Source organism: Falco punctatus (assembly GCF_963210335.1).
Source record: "Falco punctatus genome assembly, chromosome: 4".
In the NCBI taxonomy this organism is placed as follows: domain Eukaryota; kingdom Metazoa; phylum Chordata; class Aves; order Falconiformes; family Falconidae; genus Falco; species Falco punctatus.
Window position 1 is genome coordinate 103,377,046 of NC_137583.1, and position 8,041 is coordinate 103,385,086.

Below are 8,041 nucleotides of genomic sequence, written 5' to 3' on the forward strand. Positions count from 1 at the left end.
GCTGTGGCCTTTAAATACCGAATCAGAGCTTTTCTTTTGTTTCTGCAAAAGGAGGTCCAATTCTGCACTATGAAGCCCAATACTGAGTCATGTCAGAAGAAAGTGTGAAGGAGTTGCGTATGGATTTTCTTTGCTAATGCAGGGTCTTGGTCCCTGTTACATAACTTTTGTGTGTCTGCTCTGACCCTTCAGTGCTTCAGCTGAAAGCTTCCAGACCCATCAGGAGCTGCTTCATCTGTACATAGTGTTTCTCACTGCTGAAGGTGTTCTAGCTTGCTTCACATTAAATTCTATTCTGTACCATGTTGATAATAATCTCCAAATTGTGTAGCTGTAGCTGTTCCTAATTTGTAAGAATTACTATGTCACTTAACACAGGACATGCTCATGAGGAAGGTCTCCTCAGTGTGGAAAATTTCAGGTCACAGCCTTGAGGGATACGCCTGACATTTGTAAGCATGTAGCCTCAGTTTATAGCTTCAATGCAACAACTCTGACAGTGTTTGCAGACTTGTTTTCTGAACTTGCAACTCTAGCACATCTGATTGCAAACATAACACTTAAAACATACCCCATTTGATGTAGTAATGGTTATGGACCATCTAGCATGCTCCTAAAAATGCAAAGGGTATGTATATACATGAAGCATAATGACCTACCATGCGATCTTTCAGATGTGATCTCTAAAAGGCAAACAAAGGAGTGAGGATAGGAGAAAGATACAGATACTCTGGAGATACAAGTAGGAAAACTTTTCCTGTTAAAGTAGGATACTGTCTGGAATCAGAGACTTTCCAAAGCCAGAGAGCTTTCCGGCTAGGTAAGAGGGACACTGTCACAAAGGCACAGATTTAACAGTCTGCACACTGACTGGCACTTACCAGTGACTCCAAGGAGTCTCACTGCATCCTATTTATTCATGCATCCCTATTGAAGTTAATATGAGTAGAATATGTTGATTTTGGCCCCAGGTTAGTAACATAAAAGTGTAGCTCTTTAAAATGGATCTGAACAGAGAGATATGGTCCGATGCTGCACTGGCCCTGAGAGCTTGTTGGTTTGAAAGGATTTGGGATTTTTGTTTTGGCAGTGGTTTTTTAGGTGTGGGGGATGACTGGGGGGAGAACAACATGATTATTTTTCTTACAGATCTAATAGGAAAAGAATTACCCTAGAAGATGGGAAAAAGGATCTGCTCCCTTAGATGTTATCTAAGATGCTGCCTTATTCCTCTAAGAAATAGAGCTTTCATGTGTTATATTACATAGTAGCCCCCCAAAAAGATGCATATCTCTTGCCTGGGGTGAGCAACTCCTGAGATTTCTGAAGTCAGGCTAGTACATTAACACCTTAGATTTCGGTAGCACAAGGCTACAAGCAAATGTCTTTGGATGATAGAAGCAAATCAGACACTGCTTTTGTATGTCACAAGGGATTATTCTATTTTAGTGTTATGCCCTTTGGCTTTACAAATGCACCTGTAGTGCTCCTGTGGTTAGTGCAAAGAATCTGAGTAGAATTAATTTACTATAGTTTTTTTGTCTTTGTAAATAGCAAATGTTAGAACTGGCTATACACAAACAGCTTTTCAAACCTTACATGTATTGTTTGCAGCAGTTCATCGATAGGGAAGACTTCTGTTCTTTAATGCTAGCCCTGAGTTCAGCAATGTACTTTCCCCATCACAAAAGGTGATCTTTGTGGAAGCAGGAGGAATGTATGGCTGTATCTGGGCATACAGAAGATTGGAGCTGAATTCTAGGAAATCTAAAGGTGGATCACTAGATACAGGTTTCAGTTGTGCCTTTGTTAATCTGAAAATTTCATGTCATTTGCCATGTTTTTTTTCTATCGGAATAAATGGCTGAGATCTCATGGTGTTTATGTGGCACTATCATCATACAGTAGCAAGCTATTAACCAGTATCTGGCATTTTGGGAACAGAGATATTGGTCTATCAAATACTGTGGCAAATAATTGTCGCTTTGAATCTTTTGAAGAGATGGAGAAAGCTAAATGTTTCCTATATCAAGAAAGTTTTAATTTTATCGGCATCCCCCCCCCCCCCCCCTCCCCGAAAAAACAAATAAAATCCCACATTTTGATGGTTTTGTGGTTGGGGTTTTTCTTTGTTAGTTAGTAAGTTTGTAGTTTTTCATTTTTTTACATGGCATAAAGATGGTATCATCTGTCCTAATATTAGATGAAGTGTGCTGGAACACTCGCCATGCTTGTTGTAGCCCAAATTTGCTTCACAGCAACAGAAGACAAAAATGTAAAAGCGAAGAAAAAAAAAACAGGAAAGAGAGAGGCTGTGACTTGTAATAAGACTATGTGGCTTTCTAATAATCTTGCTATTATAGAAACGCAAGTTCAGCATGTGAATTTATTAGATGTTCTAAGACCTGGCAAATTTTAATCAATATCAGCTAATGAAGTCATAGGTTTTTAGCTGCTTTTAATCTGAGTCTTCTAGGAGAAGACTGCATAAAGTAGCCATACCTAAGCAAGGCTGTTGGGTTGTTTTTTTTCCAGTAGTATAGGGGTTGGGAAAAGTGGGGCAAAGAAAGAAAAGGAGATACAAGAAGGATGTTAAGAGCAGGAAAATAATTGGAAGTTTTGTGCTTCGGATATGTTAGCTTTTAGGTGAAGGTGGTAGGGAGGTAGGGAGGTAGGCTGAAGGCCCAGCCTGGTTTGTTAAGTCATCTCTCACGACCAGTATGGTATGGGTTCCTGTGTGTCAAGGTGGATTATAGGAACAGTAGTTATATGGCATTGGGCCCAAACTCTGTCTTGTCCAGTACATTGTCTCTAGAGCAGCTAACAGCAGAATATAAGAATAAGATATGTTACAGATTGATAATTCTTCTGAGAGCTTCCAGCAATTAGCTTTAAGGAATTCCTGAGCTATTTTTGGACTGTCATGCTTAACTCTTCCTTGATGTGGCTTAACCCTTTAAGCGAACCTCATTCTCCATAGGAACCTCTTAATTTCTGGAGTCTGACATTGCCATGGGTTTGGCTGCAGACTTCCCCGCCAGAAATCTCAACCCATGTTGTTCTTTTCAAACGTGTCTATTAATCATCAGTGCCAAATGAAAAGCACTCCAAAAGTGCAAGTGTGATTTCCTTATTCTCGTATTGGTTTAGCAGGAATGGCCCCCTCTGTAGCTGATTTTAGATATGATTTTCATCTTCTGATTTTTCCCATCCTAAACTTCTTTTTGCTAAATAGTCTTCATGTCCACCCAGCGCTTGAATTGAATTAGCACATGAACATAAATATAATTGTATTTTAACAGACTTCTCTTACCTTGTTTCTAGAGCTGCAAACCTCAGGTACTTTGGGGTACTGAGCTAGGACATAAGTATTTCACCTTTTTGCTGTTTGTTATGCATTATTATAAATGTAATTGAAAATATTAAGTGGGGAGCCTAAAGTTAGGTAACTCCAACAGCTATCTTGTGTTAGTGGTAGCCTAATTTGAGGGGGGTATATTGTGCTTTTTACTTGTATCTGAATTAATGGGAATTGTAGAAGGCTCCTCTGATCCTGAAGAAAGGCCATTTATTTGGAAGTATAAACACACCTGAAGATTTACAAGCAGACAGACATGCTAGTAAGTTTTCAATACCCTTCATTTTAAACTGCTATGAACTTTCTTCCAGTTGTCCGGTGAATATCTAGGGGTTTCCGTAATCTAAACATTCACATTATCACAAGCGCAGAGATTTTCATTTTCAACAGCATGAACTGGGATTAACTTTTTTTTTTAAAAAAAAAAAAAGGCTTACGATAGTTTCCCTGACTTCAACTCCCTGGGCAAGCAGGTAAACCATAATTGCCAAATTTTATTCAATTTTGGAACTGTGGTAAACTCTGCGAAGTGTATTTCATCCCAGAGCAATCCGTCAGTGCAAGGTGTACCAGTGCAACACGTGCTGCTGTGTTTGCTGCCAGCCTGAATGAGAAGACAAGGGCGCTTAACTCAGAACAAGAGCCGTTTAAAGCCTGTTTCTGCAGAGGGACAGGTTGCAGGGCTGAGGCACTCCGCCCTGATGTGTGTGGCTACAGTGCCCTCTTGTGCGAGTGAGCGCTGGTAAACTGCGGCTGGTTCAAAAGGTCTCTCCGAAACACCTGGCTGCCAGGGAAGGTAGGAAGCTGAAGACAAAACCCTCTTCTGCTGTGGCTTTTTGCAACTGTGTCTAAGTCACCAGCGGTTTGCTTGGTTCTGCGATATGATGCAAATGTAAGGACACCGTTCGGGCTTTTACAGATTTAAAATGTGCTTTGTATTCTGCTAATATTTTGGCATTAGCTGGAAAATGAGCATTTGCTATTTCTGCTGTGGTGATGCCCACAGGACCTGTTATGGAGAGGAGCTCCTGGCTGGGCTAGGTGCTGTCTCCACACTCAGAGGCAGGGCCCTTGCTGTGCTGTGGAGCTTTAATTGTGTAGGAAAAATAAGTAACTAAACCTGTTTATTCTTTTGCAAGCCTAAAGACAAAAATTTCCTCCTCTTCCCACTCCAAATTTGTCAGCTACACTTCATCTGCCTCTGAAATTAGACAGGTTGAATTAAGATGTCTTGATTGGAAAAAAAGAAGAAAAGTTCAAGGGAAGAAAGGGCACAGTGATCAGAACTAAGTGAGCAGGACAGACCCAGGAGGGTGTTGACACATTATAATTTGAAAATGGCAAAGCAAAAATCTGTGGTGACCAGTGTTTCAAGATTACTGTAAGCCAAGAAAAATACCTGCCTCTGCAAATAAGTTTAACCATGACATAGGAATTGTCCCCTATGACATAGGGGTTGTCCCCTACTCATTTGATCAAATGCCTTTTGATCATTCTAAAATTATAGCTACCCTTTTGAGGGTATAATACATAACAGAACTGTGAGGAGCGTAAGTGACAACTAAGCAAGAAAATTGTCATTGTATTACCAAGGCTTAAAGTGTGTAAGCAAGAATTTCATAACATTAAAAAAAGAAAAATCCAAACCTAGCTCCTCAATACAGGCCACTGAGCTGTATAAACCTAGAAAAAGAAGAGTTTGGCAAAGGTTTTTCCAAGTTTTAGGTACTTGGACTTCAGCTGACATCTTCAGTCAATGAAAAAGCAGATGGTTTGGTTTGGTTGTTTCTATCACCCCACCCCAACATGCTTTTCTCTGATTAGCATGTAGATTCAGAAACTTTTTTTTTTGTCTTGTTTTAAACATTCTATTCTAAACATTTGCTCTTGATGCAATACACTGTGGGAATTCCACCCTGACTTCACTTGATTGAGAGTCCACAGAGTAGATGCTGGAGAGAAAGATATAAAAATGAGGGGAGAGCTGGTAAGGTGAAATGCAAAGCTAAACTGAGCTGCACAGAAAGGAGCAGAGAAACCAGGAAGGAGCAAAAGGGTTGTATCCTGACTAGAAAATAGGTGCAGTGTGCCAGAAGACCTGTAGGAAAGTAACTGGGGATATAATTTAGCTATTAAAATGCTGTCATCCTGCACCTGTCTTAGAGTCCTATTGGTGTGTCCCATCACATTCTCCAGCCTGTCCTTAGCGCTTCTTATTGGTCTTTACTGGGCACTAGGCTTGCAGCTGCAAGTTCCATTACCAGCCCTGAAGACAGGGCAATGTGAGGTTCAGCTGGAGTTGTGGAAACGCCGTGTCTTCTCGCTTACTGAAGCAGACAGTTCTTATAGGTTAGGGCCTTGCGGTAGAAAGGAAGTGGGTGCACCATAAAACTAGTTCATTCACTGCCTTTCTTTGGTTTAATAAAGATAGGCTTCATTTACTAGCCAAATGCAAGACATTAACCCAGTTAATAATTACCTCCAATATCATAAATTTGTCTTCAGTTCTTCAGTTAGTCTTTTCTCATCCAAGGATCCTATTAATTAAATGCCAATGATGCCCAGCAACATGAAAATATAAAAATGTGTTTGTTATGTTCCATACTTACTGGATCGTATTTCTTCCACCTTAAGTACACTGTTTATATAAACGCAAGATATTTGCAAAGCCTCTGCCTGCTGAGGGTTGTCCTGAAGACCAGGCTTACTTATTTGTGCAGTACAAAACGGTAAGGGGTAACTCGAGTTCTGATTCTCCTGGGATAATGCTTAGGCTGCAACACTTCCCTACAGAGTACATGGCCAGGAGGTTTAACTCTTCAGTAAGTATTTTCCTTTTTTTTTTTTTTTTTTTGTAGATGAATGAGGCACTTCCATGTATTTCCAGTGGCAGTCCTTTCTCCAAGCATGTGGTTGTAAACTTACTTGTAAGGATTTTTGGGGAGTTTTATGATTTCTGAAGTATTTGCCACTTAGCAGGTAAACTTTCATATGTCTGAGAAGTTTCCAGATTTCAGATATAGAATCATCAGTGCCTACATGGACACACTGATTCAACTGCCGGCTGTTGAAATCAGAGCACAGTTGAGTGCAGAAGCTAGAAGCCTTTGCTTTTCACAAAAGCAAAGTGATCAGCCAGGCTGTCTGTTTTGCTCTTCATGATGGACACTGGCTCCAGGTGACACAGGAAGGAGTTCAGCAGAATCCAGGAGCTCCTGTCCCACACAGGAGAAAAACACAGAGGATCTGTGGCTCCCAGCAAGGCAATGGCTCCATACTTTTACCTAGCTGCCAGGGATAGCATGGACTAAGCTGTCTCTCTGAGCACTTTGCAGCTCTGTGAGAATGAAGCTTGTAGAGCAGTCAGCTCCAGAGGAGCCCAGCCCTAGCAAGGAGGGAGTGGACACCTTTGCTTACAAGGAAGGCTCATGCCAGCTGATAATCAGCATGGCTGAGTAACAGCACAGCTGCAGGTACTGCTAAGAGAAGAGAGCTATCAGTCCTCAGGAAGTTGCAGAGTCTGAATATATGCACCCTGTGAAACTATGAAGGTGGCTAAAAGCATGTTTGATTGCCTTAGAGCCACTGATGTTTCAAGTCCCACTTACCCCATTGGAGTACCATGTTGGGTGACCACATTTACAGGAAAGCTGTCTCCAAACATGGTTAAACAGTTTTGCAGGTTCTGGGACATGTGCAGTGACTGTGGCTGCAGTCTTTCAACTTTGTGCCCAAGCATTGGGGTACAACAATTTAGTGGCATAAAGTCCACCAGAAAAGCAGCTGCTATAATGTAAGTGGGCCATCTCTTGTCAGTTCATCTCCTAGCACAAATGTTTTTCGAGTCCATGACATTGGTAGCTTCTATTAGCAACAAGCCCAGGTTGGACAAGCTCCAATACCCAAAGGTAATAAACTAGAGGACTGAACAGTGAGCCATAAGTTAGCTCTAAGCTGAGAGTGGGTGGCTGCTGGAAGAAGCAGGGGTTTTCTCTTACAATAAGTGAATGGTACCTACAAACCGTTATTTACAAGATGCTCAACATCTGCAGCTTTGCTTGATTTCAGGAAGTCAAGGGAGCAAACGCTGGTCACATTTATTTGGACTCGGTAGACCTTTGTTTGCAAGGAGACTCAGTTTTAATACGGTTATTCTATTTAGATGAAAAATGATGGTTTCATATCAGGCTGAAGGACTTTAAGGGCCTGTTTAATATGCATTGATCTTTGTGTATGTGGAGGTGTTTTTTGTTGTTTTTTGGTTTAAGGCAAACAATAATTGAGAATAGGCAGAAGTGGGACAAGACAGCAACAGTACATGTGACTTTCACAGTCTATGGAGGGTGAAAATATTAGAGGAAGATTAATATTCCCAGAGGTGTTATGCACATGTGCAGCTAGTGGGAAATTTAATGAGGAAATGAAGACATATTTTTATCAGGTCAGTGCTTCCTGCAGACTCTTGACTGTACCAGCATTTGCCTTCTTGCATAGACTTAGGGCTGTGCAGGATCGGTAATGTTCTGTTGGCAGATCAGATATATGGACATTGTTCTGTAGCACTGAATAAAATGGATTATTCAGAGCTTGAAAATTAGTTCATTGTCATTCAAAGAGAGAAAACATACAGTGTGAAGAAGCGCTGTTTGTGTACAAAAAATATCAAAGGTATCCCTTTGAAAT